Below are 25,341 nucleotides of genomic sequence, written 5' to 3'. Positions count from 1 at the left end.
ATTCTTGTATCTTACTAGTAATTACTAATTAGTAAGTAATCTTACTGATTGTAATTACTATTTTACTAGCACCTTACTTGTATATCTCTTTCTAATATTACGTCACTGGTACTTTTCTAAAAATTGCATAATTTTCATTAAGATCTTTTTAAATTGTTGTATAAAACTGCCTGCAACTATCTTGAAAGTTACCATTAATAAAAAAAATTCACATAAAACTTTTGACTCCCCACTCACTTAACCACTAATAGCCTACTGTTGACCAAAGCCTTACTAATAGCATAATCAATTAACACATATTTTGTATGTTATATACATTATATACTGTTTTCTTACAATGAAGTAAGCTAGAGAAAAAATGTTATTAAGAAAAACATAAGAAAGAGAAAATAGATTTACCATCATTAAATGAAAGTAGATTATCATACAGGTCTTCATGCTCATCTTTATGTTGAGTAGGCTGAGGAGGAGGAGAAAGAAGAGGGGTTGGTGATACTGTTTCGGGGTGGCAGACATGAAAGAAAGTTCAAGTATAAGTGAACCTACGCAGCTCAAATCTATGTTGTTCAAGGCTCAGTTCTGCTCAACTCTGCAGTAGCACCAAATTGTCATGGATAATGAGTGTGACTGTGTTCCAATAAAACTTTATTTACAAACACAGGAGGTTTGGACGCACAGAGTGGGGTGCACCAACTCCTGGGATAGACCCTTGGGCATGATGATCTGTAAGGATTAGATTCAGACTATAACAGAGCAACAATAGGGAGCATGATGGAGTAACTGTTGGGAGGAGAGGCAGCACTTAGAGACAATAAAGATATGGGGGCAGTGGGACAGGACTTTGGGGTGAGAGAGAAGGTCCAACGTCATGGCAGCTGGTGAGGATTACAGAGAAAGTTTTCCAGAGAGAAATTCCCTATGGTGCGGGCGGGTGACTAAAGAAATTCGGTTGAGGAATTACATCATGTCTAAAATTAATTTTAATTTATTTCCTGTTTTTCTCCAAATGGGAGTTCTCCTCCATCTTTCTTAAGGCTTCAGTAAAATTTTACTGACGAATGAGGGAGCAAGGAAGGACTCCTCCCATGGAGTAGGTGGAAAGAGAAACATATCCCCAGGAGGCGTCATGGTGAATGGAGTGTCTGAGAATTAACCTGGGTGAGGGAATCGAGACAAACTGTGACAGGAGAATGTAATTCTGCTTCTCTTCTGGAATTTTCAGAAGTCCCTTGGGGAGTGCTGGCTTCTCTCCATCTGTAGGATGGGACTATATAGGACAAGGCCCTGGCAGGAAATGGATGGAATGCTGGAGTAGAGGTGTGGTCCCGGTTAGGTATCCAACCACGATGGGGATGATCTCAGAGACTAGTAACAGTGGGAGCCATCAGCATCCCAAGCATGGGAGGCAGGAGAGGGAGTTGCATCACCAGGGGCTGAGGAAAGCTGAAGGCAGGGAAGGCTCTCCACTCTGCCCCACTGCTAACACTTGTAGCTCTGTGCAGCCAAGACCAGAGTGGACATCTAACTGGGCAGGACACTTAGAATAACCACCAAGACCTCTTTTTCCCATGTTTGTTCTTCTGCCAGTGGTCCAGATGTCTGGGCCAAATAGAAGTCAGAGAGCAAGCGAGACTGGTTAATGGAGTCCGCAGAGGTCGGTCTCTCAGGACGTCAAGAAAGAAGATGGATTTGGGGGCGAGAATTTGCCATGGAGAGTAACCAGCCATTTTATTTGGATAATAAATGAAAGGATATCATCAAAAAGCTATGGAGTTTATGATATCTATTTTTTTAATCTATCAAATTATGGTATTATGTTATTTCATGTAATATATTATTATATTATTATTTTTAACATGGCAACAATAATAGATGCTTTGGACATAGAGAGAAGGAGGGACAGGAGTACAAATACAAATCATACAAATGTGATTCACAGTTGCTGCTTGTTTTGGTTTTTGGAGTCCGAAATATACTCCAGCCTAATCTACGTGTAGTATCTACTCAAAGTTTCCTTTGTCCAGAAAAAACCTACCAACACTAAAAAATAATAAAATACTAAAATAGAAGGAAAAATTATTCCCACTGAGTTCTTCTGCAATTATAGCAATATGTTATACTTCCTGGTAACAATGAAGTTGAATTCATGTCATGTCAAACATGCTAAGAGTAACTGAAAGCTTTGCATTTGTATTCTGAGGGAGGGAAAATGGTCCATCTTCTGCAGATGAGTCAGCTTCCAGGATTGGCAGAGGGGCTAAGACAAATGACAGTTCATGATTGTTTTCTTGTGTAGTTCAAGGAATCTTTGTACATTTTTCTGTTGCAGCAAATTGCATTGCTAACATTGATCTTTATTTGCTTAAATGGATGCATTAGTTTTTAGAAGGAAGTGAGAGGTGCTAGTTAATCTTTTGTGTAAGAGATGCAGATGCACTCTTCGAGGATTGATTTAATCAGCTTCTCTTCCCAATGGCACTGGAAATAAATCAAAGTGAAGACATGAATTTCCCCATCCCATTAGCTTCTTATATGAGGGATTCCCTACTTTTTTTTTTTTTAAGAGACAGGGTCACCCAGGCTGGAGTGCAATAGTGCAATCTTAGCTCACTACAACCGTGAACTCCTGGGCTCAAGTGATCCTCCTGCCTCAGCCTCACAAGTAAGTGTGGCCACAGGCATATGCCACCATGCCTGGCTAACTAATTTTTATTTTGTGTAGAGACAAAGTACCCAATGTCATCCAGGCTGGTCTTGAACTCCTGGCTTCAAATGATCCTCCTGTCTTGTCTTCCCAAACTGTTAGGATTACAGGCATGGGCCACACTGCAGCCAGACCCAAATTAAGTTTTTGTAAAGAAATGATGTTTTCTTGTATTGGGCCCTGTGATGTAATAGTAGTGGGCTCTACACTTTAGTGTGAGACACACATATTTGGGAATAGATTTAGGCTATTTCATTGCCACCTGCCAGCACTGTAATCATGACACCCGGACAAACCCCACACCTCTAAAGATGACTCTGTCATTAGACCACATGCTGTTTATTAAATGACTTATTCATAGATTGAAAGGGGGTTTTACTTTATCAGAAATAGGGAATGATTACTTCTACCTTTGCTGCAAATCAAACTTCATTACATTTTCATCTTCCTTCACTGATGCACAACCCTTTAAACACAGGTATTTGCATGACCCCTTACTCAACTTTCCATTAATATAGTCTGATCTCTCCTGCCTGCATTGCAGGTATCAGTTAAAAGAATAATGCTGGCCAGGTATCAAGAATGTCAATCAAGAAACCAAGGAAAGGGTGTTTTGTAATTACCTCTGTGCTACATGCAATTTCCTGACCCCAAATAATAATAAAACATAGTCATCCAATTACACAGTCGGCCAGTCTACGAGATCTGTGTCCTTTGAAGATTAAGCTTCCCTGGGATTGTCCTCACATATTTGGTCCCTACTAATCAGAAGTTTTCTTGTGGAACAACTGAGCAGAAACCCCTTAAAGAAGAATGTCTGTTCTATAGTACCCACTGGCTTTCAGAGAAATGGCAGCCCCTGTGGTGATCTCTGAAGGTCCTCCAGAGAGCTTCTTGTAGTATACTCCTACCTCACTTTGCTTTTTTCTAAATATCTTATTTTTGCACACTTAAAAGTCTCTGCACCTCCTCTCTTCCCATTTGAGATTCGTATCTGGCTCTACGCTGGTCCCCAGGGATCACTATTGGTTTCACTTGTCCTTTCCCAACACCCCCAAGGTGTGAGTTGATCTGTCCTCTCCAATCCCTGCAAACCTCAGAAGAGAGCCCTGGCTTAGTGTTTAGAGATGCATGCAGTGTTTGGCACCTTTTTTGTGTAAATTTCCCTATCTAAAAAATACCTAATCAGTCTGTTAATTTCTGGAAAGCAGAAGGAAATGTCTTACTATAAGAGGCAAATTCATTATTCCAATCTATGAAGGCACCATTTAAATAAAGCTCCTGAAAGGAACGGCTGAATGAAACACTGTCTGTATGTCTTAGAGTTGACCAATTTGTGAAAGGTGTTCACCAATGTGTGAAAGGTAGAGAACTTAATGCTCTACCCCCAACTGTAGGAAGGAGCTCAGCAAGGCATTCTGAGCTGAGAAGGGATGCTTAGGCGCCATCCTGTGACTCGATTCCTTTGCTTCCTGTAAGAAATCAGAAATAAATTGCCTCAGACAAGTGTGATGCTTTCAGTTGCTTACATCCTCCCGAACAGGCGAGCCAGTTACCTGCCTCAGGAACTTATCCCTTAGTCATTCTAGGTTGGTACAATTTACTGATATCTCATGAACATTCTTTTTATTGCTTTTCGAATCAGTGGAACACAACATCCAAGAGAAGCAAGAAAATCTTTTTTAAAGGCACAGTTTTCTACTTCAAAATGATTTTACTTAAGCCAGAGGTCATAGATGGCAGGCAATGCTTTGCTTGATTATCAGAGGACTTGATTTTTTTTTTTTTAAGTTGAATGTCTCTGCTTCTGTTCTCCTGTTTTCATGGGCCCTATTATTTCCTATAGTTTTTCAACCAGCTGATTCACATGCGTATTCTACCTGCCCATCCCCTATGGATTAAACTCTTACTTTCTCAACTTTGTTTATAAAACACAATATTTATATGGCTACTTCTGTGTCCCTTACACATACCCTACCTCAATACTGACCCCGGAATACTTTGGAAAATGGAGTTGAAGGCTTTGAATGTCACGTACAGTCTTTATGGCATATTTCACCTCCTCCTTCTTTCCCCTTTCTCCTCTTCCTTCTCTATTTCTCCTTCTTCTCCTTCTTTTCCTTTTTTACAGCCTTGAAAAATGTAAAAACTATTCTTAGCATGCAGGTCCTACAAAAACAGGCCAAGAGCCAGATTTGCTCTAGTTTGCTGACCACTGATATAGAAAAATGAAAGTGGAGAAGATGCTTAGATTCATGTTTTTAAAAATCAGGAGGGGGTCAAATACCATACTACTTGGATGGGGGGGTTATTTATTTGTTTGTTTTTGAGAGGGGGTCTGGCTCTGTCACCCAGCTGGGAGTGCAGTGGCGTGATCTCAGCTCATTGCAACCTCCACCTCCCAAGTTCAAGCGATTCTCCTGCCTCAGCCCCCTGATTAGCTGGGACTACATGGGCGCACCAGTGGACCCAGCTAATTTTTGTATTTTTAATAGAGACAGGGTTTCACCATGTTGGCCAGGCTGGCCCCGAACTCCTGACCTCAGGTGATCTGCCCACCTCAGCCTCCCAAAGTGCTGGGATTACAAGCGTGAGCAACTGCGCCTGGCCATAAAATACCATACTTATAACCATATGTATCTGAGTCTGAATCCATAGAACAGGAATCCAAATTGCCTAGAAATGTTTAAAACAAGGAAAGAAAATCAATGACTAATTGCCAAGAAGACTTAGTAAACTTGGACATGAATCTCTAATATGATCATGTGAGATTAATGTCTCATCCAAAAGGAAGACAGCTGTGTAAAGTAGAGGTGGATACACTGGAAACCAAGAAGATGCATCCTTGTGTGCAAACTCACTGCCTGACATTAGAGTGTGGACAGGACTGATGTAATGTTATTGTGCTAGTGATTAAAATCATGAGCAATGAGATCAAATCCTTGCTCAACCACTGACTAGCTGGGATATAACCCGTCTTAAGCTCTCTAGACTTCAGTTTCCAAATCTGTAAAATGGTCATCATAATTGTAACCACTTCATTGCAGTGTGTGCTGTTGAGAAGATTTAAAATGCTTGATACATTTGGATAATAGAATGTGTCAAAGTTTTCTCTTTTTCTTTTTCAATTTTATGTGCTATAAAAAAATACTAAAAAGTGATTAAACATGAAAGTAAAAGAACTGTGGTTGGATGTGTCCACAGGCCACCCGTCATTCTCCCTTCTGGGCAAAGTCTAGATCCATTTTTTCCATTTGGGCCAGAGCTTCATATTTGCTGCTATGGAGACTGTTGTGGAATGTCTGGAGCTGCTTAACGTAAGACTTAGTTACCTATGGACTGTGAGCCAATTCCAGTTCCCCATCTCTTTTTTGTTTGTTTGCCTAGGAGTTAGGCTGTGTTGACTGTTTGCTATAACTGCAGTTGTCAGAAGCTACAATTTCTTCTGGCATCCTCTTTTCTTCTACCTCAAGTTCTTAAAATATGTCTGACATATGTAAATACTCCATAACTATTAGTTGTTATTGTGATTACTTTTTGTTTTACTGCAAAATCAATGAAAGGAAATAGATAATTTTCTTCTGAGAGATCATACTATAGAAGAAAGATGCCAAGGTGATGGAGGATCTGAACCTGGGTGCCTCATTCTATATAAAATATAACATGTGCCGAGTTCTTGACTGTGACCACTTCATGGCTCAGAAGGTGGAGGAAGTGATGAGGGCAGCAGCTGCTGTGGACTCCATCCTGTCTTCAGCCAAATACATAAGAGGTGCATCACTTTTCTTCCAGCTCTCCTCCTGTCACCAAAATTAAAGAATCCAAGTATCCACCCTCTGGCAAAAACAGATCATGGAAAGGAAGCAGGTAACTGGTTTCCTGCTGAATTTATCTTAGGGCCATTGACTGATTTTCCCTGAGTCCAGATGGATTATTCTAGGAACATGGGGTTATGTATAACCGTATCATTTTTAATCATGCCAGCTCTTACTCTTCCATTAACTTTGTGATTTGAATAAGTCACATGGCATTTATGATCCTCCACTTCCTCATCAATGAAAATGAGAGTCATAGCGAGACTTCCCCACCTGGACAGAAGGCAAAAATTTAAAGAATAGTTAAAAAGCCCTCCACAAGCCCAAGTGCTTTGTAAATATTTAATACTTAGTAGTTGAGGTAAATGTCAGGAGAGTGTGGAGCCCAACATGAATCTTTTTGTTATGACAGCTCCTTAGATGTGTTTAATTTCCCAATCCAAACACAGGGGACCCTGAACTTTTTTGACCCTTTCTCCTTTTCTAATTTTTCTTCTTTGACTATGCCCAAATATTTTCCATCTAGCATTAAATGACAGTTCATTCAAATTCCTTTGCAAAAGGTAATTTTAGATTATTAGGAGCCTTGATGGGCTGCTCTCCACTTTGAGTTCCTAAATCCTTGTACAGAAAAACTTAAGTTTCTTTGGAAATTCCCTTTTTTTGACAAAAACACCTCTTTGTGTTTGAACAGGACTGAATGCCTTTGTCTGAGAACAACTCCCATTGTTGGAAGTCCTCTCATCTCATTAGGTTAGCTCATTTCCACAGATAGGCTCAAATAATTTTCTTTCAACTTCACTACCCTTCTGGGCCCTTGAAACTAAGCAGGTGTTGCACCTGTTCCCTGGAGTAAGATTTGCTGATTGATAGACAGGGTCTAGGTAAATTGAGTATAAATAAATAGGTACAAAGGAAGAGGCTTTTAAATAATGCATTGGGATTTTTTCCAGCGTAACTCAGTTCTTTCTCTTGAAATTACTAGAGTTGAGGACCTCGTTGGCTCCCATTGTTCATTGCTATGCCCATCTCACACCCACTCTAACTGTCAAACAGAAGGACAATTCTTATTAATAGTGATTTGCTTTGCAGTTTTAGTTTACTTCTAAATTACAGACATGGCTGATGAATGAAGTTGTGTTGGTAACCGTTTATTGGAACAGGGCAGAGAATAGATTCAGGAATTCTTGAGGCTGCCATGTGTATGGTGAAAAATAGAAGTAAATCATGCCATTTTGCTTAAAAAGAAAAACCCCCAGAAACCTTAATAGTGATACATTCAATCTAAGGCTAGATAGCTTATATTTGTATTGTGTTTTGCAGTTTTCATAGGACTTTTACATACATTATCTTCTCAACTTTAAAGTACTGGTTTTGAGATTTTTGTTGATGATCTCCAGTAATAGCTGTGGAAGACAGAGCTAGGATGGATGACTGTGAGTTATAGCGAGGAACATTTATGTTACATTAGGAGGGAGGGAGGGAGGGAGGGAGGGAGGGAAGGAAGGAAGGAAGGAAGGAAGGAAGGAAGGAAGGAAGGAAGGAAGGAAGGAAGGAAGGAAGGAAGGAAGGGGGAAGGAAAAAGGTCAATCACTCAGCCTCTCTAAGACTTGCTTTCCTTATCTAAAATGTGAAGGTAATAATAATTCTTACCCTATTGGTCTCATAACATCTTGGATCACCTGCAGTAGACTCTACATGAAAGTACTGCTTCATCCAAAGAGTACTTTAGAAGCTTTAGTGGTTATTATTGCTTACATTATTATGATGCATGAAAAGTTCATGTCTTCATCTGTTCAGGCTGCTCTAACAAAATATCATAAACTGTGTAGCTTACATACAACAGAAATTTGTTTCTCATGATTCTGGAGGCTGTGAAGTCCAAGGCAGATTTGGTGTCTGGTGAGGGCCCACTTACGGTTCATAGAAGGTGTCTTCTTGCTGTGTCATAGTAGAAGAGGGAACCAGTCTCTCTCACGCCTCTTTTGTAAGAGTACTAATCTCATTCATGAGGGTTCTGTCCCTATGACCTAGTCAACTCTCAAAAGCTCCCATCTCCTACTGCTGTCACCCTGGGAGTTAGGATTTCAATATCTGAATTTGGGGAGGATACAAACATTCAGACCGTAGCAGTTGGCCCACCCAAAATTGTTTCATTCGCTGGCCTACTGTGCTATAAATTTCCTACTTTGGAGGGGATGACATACTAACTCTATAGCATTTGCAGACATATCAACCAGATTGGCTTAGCCACATAAGTATTGCCTTCTTAGGAGACCTAATAATAGTGAAAAATTGGATTATATATTATGGCAGTTGAAAAAGGTGGATAAGAACTCTGGATTGGAAGATAACAAGAAGGAAATGAGGATTACATTGCAAGGTAGGTGAAGAGCATGCTGAAGCCAGACTTCACCAAGGCATACCTTGACATGCTGGCCCCAGGTTTGCCCTCACCATACAAGTCAACAGCTGCTGTGTCCTCCTAAGTTACCTCTGAATTCTAATCTCTGCATATTGCCTGTGATTAAATCTTTCTGAGCTTGTTTTGGTTTTCATTTTCTTCTATCAAAAATTGCTAGTTCATAAGATATGTCAGAGTTGGACACAGATTCCTTTTCCTTCCTCTCTTAGAAAATGCCAATAGAAGGAACATACACCACACAGTCATGACATTTCATTGAACTGAGAACAAATGTCTAGCTGTCTGCCATTTCTTTGGTGCTTCATAGTTGACAAAGTGGTTTTTTTCATGCTGTATAGAATTTATTTAGTGAGGTAATTCTATGAAGTAGGTAAACCCAATATTTTTAGGAAAACATACCCACCTTGCAAGGTTGAAAGTATTAAGTGACACAACATTTGTAAACACCTTTGCACAGCCTCCTGGCATAAAGTCTTATTTTTAATACCCATATTTTATGGATGAAGAAACAAATTCAGAGGATATGTGATATGTTTAAGGTCACAGAACAAGTTGAAGGTGGATCTATCACGTGGACTGCCACTCCACCATGCTAAGGCATCATGTTGATGAACAGTCAAACCGTTTGATATTTAAGTTTAAATTCCATGTTACAAGCTGATTGAGAAAGAAAGAGAGAGAAAGCAGGAAAGAGAGAGAGGTGGAAAGAAAGGACTTGAATGTTGATGGGCTAAGACACAGGTAAGAGACGATGAATACCCCACCCAGGTGTGATTAGAATGTCATGTAAAAATGATGTGTGCCTATGGCTTACCTGTGGTTATGTAATCAAAAGGGCTGTAGGAATGAAATGCATTTAATTTTCCTCCAGTTTCCTGCTTCTAAGGCTTCAGTGTTTGAGTTCTGCCACACCAGCCTTTGCATATTAATAGATGGTTGGCAATCCCTGGGGAACCCAGGGTGAGGGAGAGGTCCTCTGCAATAAAATCCAAGCTGGTTCAGTTGAAGGTATTCGTGAAGCCTTTTTATATCTATTTTGCTTCTTGACCTCCCAGCATACATGATGGAAATGCTATTTCCAGCAACTGAAACTTTGGGAAAGAATTCTTCAGTAAGCAGGTTCATGGTCATTGGCTCCTAGCTTTTCTTTTTAGCCTCCTTGCCATACTTTTAGTTTTCCTCACTGACATCTGCCTGTTGCAGAGCCTTATGTTTATCTAAAGCCTCTTCAGATTATCAACTTTTGTCCTGTGCCTTAGCTATTATATCTCCAATTTTCCATGATTCACCAGGTGAGGGATGATATGGTTAGGCTTTGTGTCCCTACCCAAATATCATCTTGAATGGTAATCCCCATAATCCCCATGTGTCAGAGGAGAGGCCAGGTAGAGGTAATTGAATCATGGGGCAGTTTCCCCCATGCTGTTCACATGATAGTGAGTGAGTTCTCACGAGATCTGATGGTTTTTATAAGAGGCTCTTCCCCCCATCACTTGGCGCTTTTCCTTCCTGCCGCCTTGTGAAGAAGGTGCCTTTCTTCCCCTTTGCCTTCCGCCATGACTGAAAATTTCCTGAGGCCTCTCTAGCCGTGCTGAACTGTGAGTCAATTAAACCTCTTTACTTTATAAATTACCCAGTCTCAGATAGTTCTTCATAGCAGTATGAAAACAGACTAATAGAAGGGGATACTTCAAAAGTAAATAGTTTACAATAAAAATACTTGGGGAACTATTGTGAGCCACCCATGGAGCTGCTTGAACCAACATCTTCCTGCCTTCTGCCTGTTCTTCCTCCTTCCTAGGAGAATACAAAGATGGCTCATTTGTTCTCTGGTGTATTAGCATGCCAAGGCTACCAAAAGCAAAATATCACAGGCTTCATGGCTTAACCAACAGACATTTATATTCTCATGGTTCTGAAGGCTAGAAGTTCAAGATCAAAGGGGTTTGGTTTCTTCTGTGGCCTCTTTCCTTGACTGCAGATGGATGCCTTCTTCCCGTGTCTCACATGGCCTCTCTCTGTGCACATATAACCTTGGTGTCTCCTTTATGTGTGTCCTAATAACCTTTTATAATAAGGACACCAACCACTCAGATTAGGGACCATCCTAATGACCTCATTTTAACTTAATCACCTCTTTAGAGAGGCTATCTATCTCCAAACACAGTACAGTTCTGTGATCCTGGGGCTTAGGGCATATAAATTTTGTAAGAGGTGGTACAATTCAGCCCATAACATCTCATCACCTTGTCGCCTTCATGCCTTGCTGCTTCCCTTTTCAGTTCCTTTGGTGTCTTGTTTTCCATTCTTCTGATCTCACTTCAGGGCTCCAGAGTCGCCTTACGGAAGTCCTTTGTGTCATCCTGCAAACCACTCTCCTACTCTCCTGCAAAAATTTGCTGACATTCAAGCCGTCTTTGGGGTTCATGTAAACTATGTGGCATTGACCTGGGGTTGTCACATGGCCATAGCCTCAGCAGCTGACTGAGGCTACAGCCCTCGTCCAGCAAAGCAATGATGCTTTTCTTAAGACATGAAATGGACAGACTTGTATTCTCTTTCTTAAGTGCCCCTAAGTAGTTTGACTGCTTTTCCTGACTCATTCTTTCTATTTTATGTCCTCTCCCTCTGAGAACTTCACAAGTTCTTTTATGGGCTGTTTTGAAAAACAGTTGAGATGTGTTCACTTCCAAAGCTTTCTTATCCACTTATAGCCAGTCATCCTTTAACCATCTGGACACTCAGAAATCTCTATGCTGGAGGGCTCTTTTTCCCCTCAAGACTTCGCACACAGTTAAAAGGCAGCCATCATTCAGCCTAGGGCTGGCCCATGACCTAGATGCTGCAACTATGCTCTCTTTCCAGAGGTTCCACTAACCTATGTTTCAGCATGCAGTATAGGGCTTCATCCTTCTGGTTCTGGGGTAAATCCTAGGTTGAACCCTAGAATTGCCATCTAATTATTTAATAACCCAGGGGCTGTATTTTCACTGGTCTCAGCCTCTTCATCTATAAAATGGTGATAATAAGACCTACTCTTAGTCTTGTGGTCAGACACGAAGTAAGGTGGCATAAAGGCCGGCCCATAGCAAGCATTCAATAAACGTTAGCTTTCATGACAATTTTGCAAATAAAACTGTTTTTTTCTATTTTTTGAGACAGAGTCCTGCTCTGTCACCCAGGCTGGAGTGCAATGGCGTGATCTCAGCTCACTGCAACCTCCGCCTCCCAGGTTCAAGCAATTCTCCTGCCTCAGGAGTAGCTGGGATTACAGGTGCCTGCTACCATGCCTGGCTATAATTTTTGTATTTTTAGTAGAGATGGGGTTTCACCATGTTGGCCGGGATGGCCTCGAACTCCTGACCTCAGGTGATCTGCCCACGTCAGCCTCCCAAAGTGCTGGGATTACAAGCATGAGCCACCACAACCAGCCTGCAAATAAAACTTTGTGACAGGCTTGAACTTCTTTGGTTATAAGCTTTCCTTCTCCTGTTTGTGCTCTTCTATCATTTGCATTAAACAAAATATTTATTGAATATCTGTTATATTCTAAGCACTGCGTTAAGTTCTTTACATCTGTTGATCTTATTTAGTTTCTCACATTAAGCCTTAAGGTTGATATGATTAATAACAGATGTTTACAATCCTAGGAACATAGCCTTGAACAAGACAGATACTATACACTCCTGTCAGATCTTACAGTACAGTGAGAAAGTCAGATGTTAAAGTAATAATTACAATAAAATAATTGTAACAGCCTACTCTTCCTTGAGGCAGTACCTATTTCTCTATAGTTATTACTGGATCTTAGAGTTTGGAGTTTGCCTTACTATTGCTAAGTGCTACATGTTGTGAAATTATATAATCAACTTTCACATTCCTTAGGAGTATCAATGATAATCCTGAAATCTTAGAGATGGAAATAAATGGAAGGGATATGGTTGTCTGTATTTGTTAGGTCAGAGCTAATTATTTGTAATTACGTCGTAAGCAGGAGATGCATATTCATGCTTCATTCCTTCATTTAGAAGGGACCAAATTATTTGGAAATCTCTGACAGCACCCTGATGAAAGGCAATTGAAGAAAGAGAACTATTACTTGGTTGGCTTCATGGATGTTTGGAAAAGATCTATTGCATGGAGCTCCAGAATCACTCAGCCTGGGCCCTGCAATTCCGCAGAGCAGTGTGCTGAACACAAAACCAATGTCGTATGGAGCAAAATGACACAGACGCCTATGCATTTACCACCAATTGACAGCCAAGGATACCTTTCATTGCCCTCAAATAAAAACCACAGCTAGATTTTTAACATGGATAGACATTCTTATTCATACAAAGTGATACCTCAAGTGTGATGACTCACTCTAGGAAGAGGAAAGGAACAGACTACTCAATGATTCTGAAATAAATTATTGTAATATTTTATCATTTTGTGAGTGTTTGTTAGAAAGGCATTTGCCTACCTCATACTTTGCATATACAGGACTTATACTGCAGTCAGGGCCTGTTAGATGAAATTAGTTTCCTCTATCAATCGTCCCTGTGATGTCTGTAACATGCACTAGCATTCTGGACACTACCTAATAGCAACAGCTCTAATGAACACGCTCTAATAATATTGCTCCTTGCAACAGATGTGTTTTATCCCAAAGTATAAACTCTAAAGTACAGGCAGGCAGAGTTGGCTTGTGCCTGTTATGTAGGCTATCGTGCCTTTTTTTTTTTTTTTTTGAGATGGTGTCTCACTCTGTTTCCTAGGCTAGAGTGCAGTGGCATGATCTCAGCTCACTGCAACCTCCACCTCCTAGGCTCAAGTGTTTCTCCTGCCTCAGCCTCCCAAGTAGCTGGGATTGCAGGCATGCACCAACATGCCTGGCTAATTTTTTTGTATTTTTAGTAGATATGGGGTTTCCCCATGTTGGCCAGGCTGGTCTTAAACTCCTGGCCTCAAGTGATTCACCTACCTTGCCCTCCCAAAGTCTATTATGCCCTTTCTATTGAGTAGCCTGCAAGAGTCTCAAAAAAATGTTTATTACCTATTTATAAAGTATTTCTTTGTTCAAAATAGAAATGATTAACTCTTAACTGAAGTAAATGATATAATTATCTGAAGAACAGAAGGGAAACCTTTCATGCTCAAGAAGGCAGAAGCCACATCCTCAGCGTGAGGTTTCTGCTTTTCTGGTTAACATAAGTAGTAACTGGAAAAGTCTACTTGAAAGCATGAGCTCAGCTACGTTATTTTGGACACCTTTGCTTTTTTTTTTAATCATAAACTGTAATGTTGTCTTCCTCTTCATGGTTCAACCTTTGCAGAAATGAGTGGAGTTAACCTACAAGTTGTAGGAAGGCATTTGATGACACAGACTTGAAAAAAGTAGCTCATTTACCCACAAGTCATATCGGTGCTTTGAAGAAACAAACACTGCCGCAGTACCCTGTTAAAAGTGTCAGTCATAAGCTCTTTACAAAGGTATTGCACCTCCAACTTTTAATTTTCATTCCCTCATGGAGAGATAAGCATCTTCAAAAGAGCCCAATTGCCTTATAGGGCTTTCAAAGGAAGCTCCAGTTTTGAAACACTGCTCATTGCTTTATACAGTCCCCCCATTTGCAGGAAATAAAATTGTCATCCTAGTCCTTTTGGCAGAAGTTATACAGCATTTGGGAATACTGAATGTTTTCTGTTGAAGTTCGTCTTACAGACCTTAAAAATTCAACAAGTCATAATCATAACCCAGAATTAAGCCCATGGTATACAGCAACAGCTGGGGTCTGGGTGATAGAGAGGGAAGAGTCCTGCCATAGCTATCTGCGAGTTTGGCTTCTGGTTCTGGGTCTGGTACTCACTTGCTAGGTGATTCAGGGCCAGTCTTTTCTCAGGGAGCCCCAGTTTCCTGCCCCTGCCATGTAAAATGAGCCTGATATCTGCATGATCACCAAGATCTTTCCCTGCACTGACATCCCATGACTCCTGGCAAGTCAGGGGAGCTAGCCTTTTCTAATGAAATATTAAGCAATCAGGACTAGACGTCTGGGAAGTCATCTCTTCAAACCCATTCCTTCCAGGCTTTCATCAGCTGGCCCAGAGATGATATTGTTCCTATTGATCCTGTTTCTAATGCTCCTCCATTGACCTGCTTTCACATCTTTCACTCTCTGAGTCTGAAAGTAAAGAGCTGCTGCCCCATTTTTACGGAACATGTGTATTTCCTGTATGTTGTAGTTTTATACTTTACCCTGGCTCGTGAAAAGAAAAAAAAAGCTAAGGATTTATTTTTTCTTTTCTTTCCTGTTGAGCAAGCGGAAATAGGCAGGGTATAATTTAACTTGGGTTAATAAAATGGCAGTTGACTCCTTTAACTGAAAATACCTATACTTTTTCTTTGTAGCTATTATTTATTTATTTAATTTTTTAATTACTATGGTTTTTTGAGATGAAGTCTTACTCTGTCACCCAGGCTGGAGTGCAGTGGCACGACGTTGGCTCACTGCAACCTCCGCCTCCCTGGTTCAAGCAATTCTCCTGCCTCAGTAGCTAGGATTACAGGTGTCTGCCACCACATCCAGCTAATTTTTGTATTCTCAGTAGAGACAGGGTTTCGCCGTGTTGGCCACAGTGGTCTCAAACTCCTGATCTCAAGTGACCCACCTGTCTTGGCCTCCCAAAGTACTGGGATTACAGGTGTGAGCCACTGCACCTGGGCACTGTTATTTACTAAGCAAACCCATGGCGAGCACTGTGTTAAATTCTCTCTCTAAAGACATACTATTTAAAAGCTTTAAATCACCATGAAACATAGGTGTTATTGTTCCCACTCTACAGAAGATGAGACTAAACTTCCAAAATATGAAGGGACTTGCTTAGGGTTGCTAAGTGATGGACCTGAGATTCCAATTCATCCCAAAGATCCTAATCACAATATGCTTAAAACATTTTGAAGAGACGTAAGAAGGGGTAATGCTTCCATTTGTAAAACAGTTTGTTGTAAAATTAAACTCATTTTGAGGTATTTTTTAAGCTTACCACTTGAATATTTATATTTCATTAGAATTGGGCCTGGTGCGGTGGCTCACACCTGTAATCCCAGCACTTTGGGAGGCCGAGGCGGCTGGATCACCTGAGGTCAGGAGTTTGATACCAGCCTAGCCAACTTGGCAAAATCCTACTTTACTAAAAATACAAAAATAGAAAATACTCTACAAAAATACAAAAATTAGCCAGGCATGGTGGTGTGCACCTGTAATCTCAGTTACTGGAGAGGCTGAGACAGAATAGCTTAAGCCCAGGATGCTGAGGTTGCAGTGAGCCAAGATTGCACCACTGATCTCCAGCTTGGGTGACAGAGCAAGACTCGGTCAAAAAAAAATTATTAGAACTGTTCCTGGCATAGAATAAGTAGGTACTTAATTTGGTTGAACAGATACTTGGATTTATAAAAACAGGATTTATATGCGGGACCTCACTAAGGGGTTGTTGGCAGAATTAGCAGTGCACCTGTTGTATGTTGAGTGTGACAACTTCTTTTGCAGGTTCTGTGTTTGCAGTTGACCTGATGCAACAGTCGTGTGCATGGTGGCTATAGGGGCCGCGGTTCTTGGGACACTAACGCACACTCTGTCCTTAAAAATACGTTAATGGAAAGACTGCATCTAACAAACCGAATGTCCCTTTTGGCATGTTTTTCAGTGACATCACTATCCTGTGAGGTTGACAATAAATTAGGCATAGTCCTTGTTCTGCTCTGTTAGCTGCTCTGAAAGAAACCGGACTTTCATTTTTGGGCTCTTAGACAAACTTGGATTTATGTTGGCAGAGCATAGGGCTATTAATCAAAATTGATAGCACTTATAATTATAGCTACATAGGGAAATACTGTTTTTAGGGTCAATTTTGAATAATCAGTGCATACATGGAGTAGAGAATTCAACAAATGCTAAAACTCTCATCCTCAGCCCTCACTCCCATTCACCCAGAAAGTCTCTTCCAGAATATTTCAGAGATATCTATATATATATAAGCACTTACATATTCATACATGCTTATTCTCCACAAAGAGTAACACATTTGAATAATTCCATACATTTCTTGAAAAATAAGGTTTTCTTTAAAGAGTGTACAGCACGTAGACATCAGTTAATACGTATTTTGTTAAATCCACAGTGAAATACCACCTCACATCAGTCAGAATGGCTATTATTAAAAGGTCAGACCAGGTGCAGTGACTCATGCCTGTAATCCCAGCACTTCAGGACGCCGAGGTGGGCAGATCACTTGAGACCACAAGTTAGAGAACAGCCTGGGCAACATAGATGTAAAAACCTCATTTCTAAAACATACACACACACACATACACACACGCATACACACATACACACACATACACACACACACACACATACATACACACACACATACACATGCATACACACACATACACACACATACATACACACACACACACATACACACACATACACACACACACACACAAATTAGCCAGGCGTGGTGGTTTGCTTGTGTCTGCATTCCTAGCTACATGTAAAGCTGAGGTGGGAGGATCGCTTGGGTCCAGGAGGCAGAGGTTGCAGTGAGGCAAGATAGTGCCAGTGCACTCCAGCCTGGGGACAGAGTCAGAGCCCATTTCAAAAAAAAAAAAAAAGAAAAGAAAAGAAAACCACAGATGCTGGAGAGGCTGTGGAGAAAAGGGAATATTTATACACTGTTTGTGGGAATGTAAATTAGTTTAGTTCAGCTGCTGTGGAAAGTAGTTTGGAGATTTTTTAAATAACTTAAAACAGAACTACCATTTGACCCAGCAATCCCACTACTAGGTACATATCCAACAGAAGACAAAATGTTCTACCAGAAAGACACGGGCACTCATACGTTCATTGCAGCACTATTCACAACAGTTAAGACATGGAATCGACCTAGGTGCCCATGAATCATGAACAGCATAAAGAAAGTGGTACACACACATCATGGAATACTATGCAGTCATAAAAAAGAATGAGATCAGCAACATGGATGCAACCGGAGGCCATTATCCTAAGTGAATTAATGTAGGAATGGAAAACCAAATGTGCATGTTTCCACTTAAAATCGGGAGCTAAACATTGGGTGCTTATGAACATAAAGATGGCAACAATAGACAATGGGGACTACTAGCTGTGGGAAGGAGAGAGTGGGGACAAGGATTGAGAAGCCAACTGTTGGGTACTATACTCAGTTCTTGGGTGACAAGATCATTTATATCCCAAACCTCAGCATCACACAATATACCCAGGTAGCAAGCCTGCACGTGTACCCCCTGAATATAAAACAAATGTTGAAAAAAGAGAAAAAATAATAAATATTTTGTTTAAAAAATAATTCACAGCCGGACACAGTGGCTCACACCTGTAATCCCAACACTTTGGAAGGCTGAGGCATGCAGATGGCTTGAGCACAGGAGTTCAAAACCAGCCCGGGCAACATGGTGAAACCCCATCTCTACCAAAAATACACCCCTGTAGTCCCAGCTAGTCAGAAGGCTGGGATGGGGGAATTGCTTGAGCCTGGGAAGTAGAGGTTGCAGTGAGTGTAGATCGTGCCACTGCACTCCAGCCTATCTCAGTAAAAAAGAAAAAAATAATAAAGAAAGAAAAAATAAAAAATAATTCACAAAGGCAACAGACAAGAGGGAAGGGGCGGGAGAAAGAATGAACATCTGCATGGTAACACCATCCACAGTTACACTCAGAAAGGTTCACCTAGGAAGCCAGGGTTCTAATCTTTCGTGAATTCTTCTGGTCTACAGTAGGAAGCTATATGAAATAGCAAAAGACCATAGGGCTTGGAGTCAAACTCACACAGAATGCATTCCATATTTATTAGCCCAGTAATCAATGAACTGAAAATTCTCATAGGCAACCACACAGCCTCGTGCTGGGCACATGGTAAATTTTACACAGGAATGACAGAAATTTCTGCTTTTTCATGAATCTTCTCTACAGTAGTGTGGCTCCATTTCAACTTGGGTCTTGTTGCAATAGTCTACATAGGATGAAAAAGCACCTGATGATGGTAGTTTTCCTCTCTCTGAAAGCAATGGCCAGCATTTACAGAGTATTACTATTGCCAGGCACTGTACGAAGCACTGTGCCAGTGTGATCACGTTTAATACTCATCGCGACCCTACTTTTAGATGAGTTACTATTCTTCCTATTATCTTTAGACAAGAGACATAATATAACTTGCTCATTGTTCCCTCCGGTAATTGGACTCTCATCTGGCTGACCCCAACGTGTCTGCTCGTCACAGTCTTGGCTTCCTCTTGTCTGTATCAAATGGTCTTATTCTCTGTAAACATAACCCTTGGACACTCCAGAAGAGAAATAAAGTTGTTACCACCCCAACTCAGTTCTGGCACATGTCCCTAAAGCTTTAGGCAGCTTTTAATGTATTACAACTATAAATAACAGGACAAGGCAGCCTTTGACCCCACATGTCAGAGATCCCCTATCATTCTTTACTGTGTTGGCCAGCAGGCAAGGGTTTTTATTGAAGTGCATTTTCTGGTTTCTCTAACTCCTGTCTCCCAACCAAACTATCCTGGAGAAGATCCTTGTCTTCTAATCTCTTCCCATCACAGCAGGCTTCCTACAATTCCTGCAGCATAATGCAGAAAGAAAGGGAGAAAAAGTGTTGACTGATATTTCTGGCAAACATTACTTAAGCTGAAGAGGAGCATTGCAGATTGACTATTAGACACTATGAGACTATTAGTGCTGGTAATGCCAGGACGCTTCCTTGTCAGCATTCCAGTTTCAGATTTTTATGACTGTTTAATTACCAACATGCTCCCACATTGCCAGGATGTGCCTCTTCCAAACCCTACTGGAAGTTCAGTGTCGATTACAACCAGCTTACATGCACTTCCTAAATTGTAGATCTTTAATAGCTTTCTTTATTCTATGGCCCTAGCAGAAATAGTCGAGATAATGGCTCTAAATTTCCCTTTTAAATCTTGTGTTTTCTTCCCATGTGCCATGAAAATGGAACTGTTTTCTTTCTGCTGAAGGGTAATTTTCCTGATAATGATATTTAAACAGGAGTCTATTTCAAAATGTCCATGTTCATCTTACATGTTATCTGGAGATTCATTCATAATTTTGTTTAGCCATTTGAATAATTGTGGGAATTACATTTTGATGTCAATGTTGAAAGACGAGTTTAATTCACAGAGGGTGAGTTTGTCAAGAAAATAGCATTGCTACAGAAATAGGTGGTTCTTTTATAGAGAAACAAATTGAATCCGTATCCCAAAAAAATGTATACTCACCAGTCAACAATGTCTCTGACAATGTCTAGGAAACTAGAGAAGGTATTCTTGGTGCTAAAATAATATTCAGGTTTTTAAATGGTAGCTAAGGATTTTTTTGGTAATGTAATGTGTACAAAAATAGATTTTTCAAAACTGAATAAACATGTTTCTTAAACAATGATGAGCAAAATATGTTTGCTTATACTGCACCAGCAAATGGGGAAAACTTTAGTTCCTGTTGAATACTTGGGAGAAACAGAAGCTCTCATTGAGGTGGGAAGGGAGAGAGGCCATTTCAATATATTGAGCACTGAACACCCCCAGGCTTACCTCCCACATGGTTATCTGTCAGATTGATCAGACTGGTTTGTAACAAGTCAACAGTGATCACTTTACGTTTATGGTGGCAGTGTTCTAATTTATTATCAGTACTAACGATAATGATCAATTTCAGATATTTTGCTAACGATATTGAGAAATTTTCACACAGCAACTCTTAAAAAAGCTCTCCTGTCTGGGGAGATGAAGGAGCTGCCTTAAGGTGAGAATACAGACTAGACAGCATCTTAAAAGTCCTTTCGGTCCTATATTAGGATGATGAATATTGTGTATGGTGGAACCTTTCCACAGGCATAATTGAATCTGTCCTTTTTCTGTTGTAGCTACTGTTGCCACCAACTCATTTCTTTAAATCCTCTTTTATTAGGTTGGTGCAAAAGTAATTGTGGGTTTTGTCATTACTTTCAAAAACAAAAACAAAAGTGGCTTCCAAAGCTCAAATCCACAGTAGATTAGCGCTTTGTACACAACATTGTAAGCTAATTTGTAGCTGAATCTTTAAAACCTGGCGCTTCCTTTCCATCCGATTACTCAGTTTGGGTTCTCCTAAGAGCAAGGTCTTGTTGAGAGAAGAACCCAGGTGCAGGGAGTTGATCTGGGAAGTGATCTCAAAAAGTGGCATGAAGGGCAGAGAGATTGATACAGGGAAGAATGCAGAGTCCATAAAGAATGAAAACTGAGCTGGTTACCACTTTAGGCAACTGGGGCTGAATCTGACTGGGGGCTCTTTGAGGAATTGTTCAGAAGGCACCTAGAATAATGATGCCCCCCACCTCCCATAGGTTTAAAGACTAGAGCATTATCCAGCAACCTCTCACCTCACCCCTCCTCTGCAAGTACCTCCTCCTTCCCAGCCTCACATTAACGCCTACATACTTGGCAAGTGGGTTCTGCAGTTTTGCAGAGAGTTCTGAAGCAGAGGAGCTGAGGAGCCTTAAGATAGGAAGTCCTCACTGTTTAAAGGAACTGCTCATCACATCTACAGCTAAAATCAGATGTGGTTCAAGTCAGGAGTGGTCAAAGAGATGAGCCATGGAATCCCATTAGCAGCTGCCACATTTTGTAATTGCTTGTACTCCCCTCCCCTGCATCTCCGCCTACCTCCCCACCCACTTCCCTCCTGCTCACACTCCACCTTGTGCATTTCACCCACAGTCTTCCATGGCCCCTCTAAGTCAGCTTGCCTTTCTCCTCAACCCCACCTCCATCTCCCTCCTGCATAACTTGTTCAACTGTGCAATTCTGCCACCCTGCCTTTTCTTCCTTCCTCTCTAGCTAAAATCATCTTTGTTTAGATGCCTCATCTTTCTTAGCTGCTTTCCATTTCATTAAAACAACATAAACAAAAACAAAAGTAGTTTCCAAAATTCAAATCTTATATTAGGTTAGAGATTTGTACACAACATTATGAGCTAATTTGCAGCTGAGTCTTTAAAATCTGGTGCTTCCTTTCCATCAAATTACTCAAACCTTCTTCCCCACTCCATGCTCCCCAGAAGGGAATCTCAACTAAAAATAGCTTTCGGTGTTTGAAAGTAGTAATGTGGTGTGGGCTGAGGAGCTCACCTTGTGCATGCGTGGAGAGAACTTTATTCTGAGAGTCTCAGGAGACACATACCCCTGCCTGGCAGGTGACACAAGATGATGGGACTCTGTGTTCTCTTGCAGCACTGAAGGCATGTAATGGAACTAATTTAAGCAGGCAGGCCTGGGCCCACGGCTGTCACTCATCTCAAAGCCCAAACTTTGTCAGGGTGCACAAGAGCTCTGACTGGCCGTATTACCCATGTGTTGGTCACGGTCCCCTGAAACAGGGCTCCTTTGCAGGGTACCCAGGTGGAAACAGAGCTCCTTTGCAGGGTACCCAGGTTGAACCTACACCTTCAAAGCCTTCTGCTCTCTTCCGTAGGTTTCCTCTGTAGCGTCAGAGACTGAAAAGATCATGGCAGGGCCTGAAGTAATCTTTTTCTTTCATGGAGAATAAGCCTGAGTTTCAGACCCTCTAGCTCTAACTCCATTAAGCATACCTCTCTTGAGTTGCCAACACATCATCCTTGCTTCAATAGCAGTGCTAATTAGGTTGTAGTATAATTCATCTGTTCATGTATCTGTTGCCTTCCCCACTAGACCAGAAACCCCCTGTGGCAGAAACCATGTCCTAGCAATAACAATAGCTTCCATTTATTGGACATTCAGTATGTGCTAGGTATTGTACTAGGGTTCTAAACGTACTTCATTTTCTTTATGGCAGTCCTGCTGGGCAGATATCCCCTTTTGTAAATCAGAAAATTTGAGAAAGCTCAAGTATGCCCAGGGATATTCAGCTTTTAAAGGACATTAGAGGAATTTGGGCCCAATCGCTTATCTATCTGAGCCAGTGCACCTAACTGATAAGCTGCACAGCCCCTTCACTGCTTCAGTATATGTGTTTCCTGGCCAAGAAACCAGCTAGGAGTGAATGAAAGATACACAGACTGGGTTTAGCAAACTCTAGGCTCATCTCACACATTTATTTAATTTCTGCACTTGGAAATGGTACAATCACACTCATCCTTCTACACTGAAGAAATGCCATGTTTCTTGCCATCTAAAAATAATTTTAATTGGTGTTTTGTATCGTTTATAGCATTGACATATTTACTTTTGGTCTTTTCAAAGTGTAAATCATATGTAGTATGTATGTGTGTATGCATGTATAAATATGTACATATAAAAATATGCCGTATATAGCTCCTTGGAAACTGCTTTGTTCATATAGCAACAACATAATGCCATGAGTATTCTGTTAAAGTGTTATTGCTGCAATATGGTCAGAACAAATGTGATTAAGTGATCAGATTGGAAGGGAATGTTGAAGTCATTACCCACCTTTATCTAAACTAATGGTCTCAAAGTTATTTTTAACTATGACTCATTTATTTCCTAAGGAAATCTATATAAAACATCAATAGATAGCATAAATAAAATGGCATTATGGTTATATTTATATGAATTTATTTCATAAGTACAGCTTTGTCAATTTACTCATTAAAAAGCCAGCCAATTAGAGTAATGAGGCTCATTCAACCAGACAGCAAATTTAATTGGAAGTTTGGGATGACAGTTGAAGTTTTACGGAAGCCTCAGCATCTTTTCATTGTGTAGGAGTGGGAGGATCATGGTCCACATAGGTATTTGTAAGGGGTCATCATTATTTAACAGATGCCCTGCAATTAGCCAGATACATGCTGCAGAAGCTTGATTTCAAGGTCTGCACAAAAATGAGTTAACCTTGTAACAGCACCCAAACTTTGATGTTCCAACATATCCAAGTTTTATGTAAGACACATTTAAATTCACAGGTGCCACTTTTATTACCATTTTTTAAATAGTCAAAAGCAAATTTTCATTAAAAAGTGAAATCTTAACCAAATATTTGTACAATCCCTTAAAGCACGCTTTATAGAAGTCTAGGGTTCCATGACACCCTAGGGTTTTCTAAAACTCAGCGAGGAAATCACTGAGTTAGCTTTCCCTAGAAGTCTAATATATTTATAAAAGCTACAAACAGGGAGGCTACCCAGGCTGCCTCAGGAATACACCCAAGTATTTAAATCCCCTAATGATGTTCAGACAATTCCTTCTCATGCGGATTTAAATCTCCTAAGCTGGTACCTAAGCTTAGCATGATATATAGACAGCTCTTGGAAAAGACTTGTCGACTGACAGATGGAGGCTGCTGTGGAAGGGTAAGGGAGATGATTGGCCACTCTTCTTCTCGCCAAGTAAATACGATCTAGTCTCCCACTCGCTTCTGACTTGGCACTGTGATTACCATGATTAGGCAGCATCATTTTCTGATTAGCTCAACATCCTGCCGAAACAATAATGGCTTCTTCCGGTCACCTCTGCATAGAAAATTTTCGACTGGATACATTTTCAGTGTGGGTTTGTAAAAGATACTGATCAATGCTTTTCATAGCACTTATGTGAAGCTCTAATACTTCTCGTCATAACTCAGTATAGGATAGAGGTCATTGCACTGGGTCAGGCAGAAAGAGAAAGCCAGTAATTTGACTTGTCCATTTGAGCCAGTAATTGAATGTTCAATAGTTGTCTGGGGAGTTGGATTCATTTGCAGCAGATAAAAACAGGAGATGGTAGGCAGATCTGGGGCATACGGAAAAGACCCAGTTGTCAGAATAAGGTCACAGGGCCGGGGAGTCAGGAGGACTTGTTACTCACTGGCCGCGTGTTGTGCTAAGGACACGTAAATCTATCCTTTCTGGCCCATATTAGGCTCGTGTGAGAACAGGGAGGATACTGGACCCTCAGACAGGGGCCAAGGAGGGAGCTGGAGGGAGAGGAGAGCCTCACTGTCTGGGGAGCCAGAGAAGGTCTAATATGCTCAGAATTGGTCAGCCCCAAAGTACATATGGGAGTTTTCTCCACAGTCCTATGACATAGGTTATTTATGTTAGATAGTCAGCTTTTCCTCATCTTGCTGCCAGCCCCTTTGCCCTAAACTGTATATTTATTGCATCACCTATCACCAGAAGGTTTGATGGTTGTCCAGGCATTTAAAATAATTTCGAAGCTGTGTTCTAATCCTGGAAGAGAGTATACAGTTTTAACCTGTCTCAGGTTCTGCTTTTGGGAGAAGCCAAACCAAGACAGTGAGTTCAACCTTCTTCAACTGAAAGTCATAGTTTTGAGGGTGAATTACAGGGAGCAATGAGGGATGGCAAAGACAGCCACCAGATCAGCC

General features: G+C 40.8%; 1 protein-coding gene and 1 long non-coding RNA gene across 4 annotated transcripts in view; both read left to right on the top strand.

Annotated features, from left to right (window-relative positions):
• Nucleotides 1-25,341, top strand: part of SNTB1 (syntrophin beta 1) — a 278,639-nt gene that overhangs the window by 65,694 nt on the left and 187,604 nt on the right. The window lies entirely within an intron of this gene.
• On the top strand, nt 18,575-24,488 carry LOC116533124. Its single transcript, XR_004261097.1, has 2 exons — nt 18,575-22,430; nt 22,463-24,488. It is a non-coding gene; the product is annotated as an uncharacterized LOC116533124 (long non-coding RNA).

This window comes from Sapajus apella, unplaced genomic scaffold, assembly GCF_009761245.1.
Source record: "Sapajus apella isolate SASKATOON/1434 unplaced genomic scaffold, GSC_monkey_1.0 scaffold3, whole genome shotgun sequence".
NCBI lineage: Eukaryota > Metazoa > Chordata > Mammalia > Primates > Cebidae > Sapajus > Sapajus apella.
The sequence above is the reverse complement of the archived record's forward strand: the minus strand, read 5'-3'. Positions and strand labels throughout refer to the sequence as shown.